The sequence below is a fragment of the Penaeus monodon genome, chromosome 28 (genome assembly GCF_015228065.2).
Source record: "Penaeus monodon isolate SGIC_2016 chromosome 28, NSTDA_Pmon_1, whole genome shotgun sequence".
Classification (NCBI taxonomy): Eukaryota; Metazoa; Arthropoda; class Malacostraca; order Decapoda; family Penaeidae; genus Penaeus; species Penaeus monodon.
Window position 1 is genome coordinate 35286524 of NC_051413.1, and position 500 is coordinate 35287023.

Genomic DNA, 500 nt, shown 5'->3' on the forward strand with positions numbered 1-500 from the left:
TTTACAACTAAAAAACAATACCAAACAAATAATCCCCACCACCAAGAACAATGATATTATTAGAATGCAAACTGAAGAGTAGAGCCAAGTGGCACAGTCCCGCAAATTAACAAGAGGGGCTCCCAAGTGGCCTCCTCGAGCTCAGGTTTCGCACAGGCAAGAGAGGGTCAAGTTCAAAAGAAAAGGAAAGAGGCACCATTATGCAAACTCAGAAAAACATCTGGATCAATATACCTATTAGCAAGCAAAGGTGATTATTCCTCAAAACAACTGTAAGTCAGATAATTAAAAAGGAATGTAAGAGCTGATGCAATTTTGGTGATTTTAAACACACCAGGGCTTCAGAACAAAGAGTGGGATTTTGTTTCCACAAACTCAGGCTGATGCTGCAACCACAGCCCTGAGGGTAAGAGGCCCAAGTTACACAAATCAAAAAAGAGGGGTGAGAGAGAACAGGGCAAGGGGGGGGGGGGGGCTGATGAACTGAGGACAGCTGGGGT

General features: G+C 44.0%; 1 protein-coding gene across 9 annotated transcripts in view; it reads right to left on the reverse strand.

The window, feature by feature from the left end:
* Nucleotides 1-500, reverse strand: part of LOC119591560 (protein kinase C and casein kinase substrate in neurons protein 1-like) — a 62778-nt gene that overhangs the window by 19273 nt on the left and 43005 nt on the right. The window lies entirely within an intron of this gene.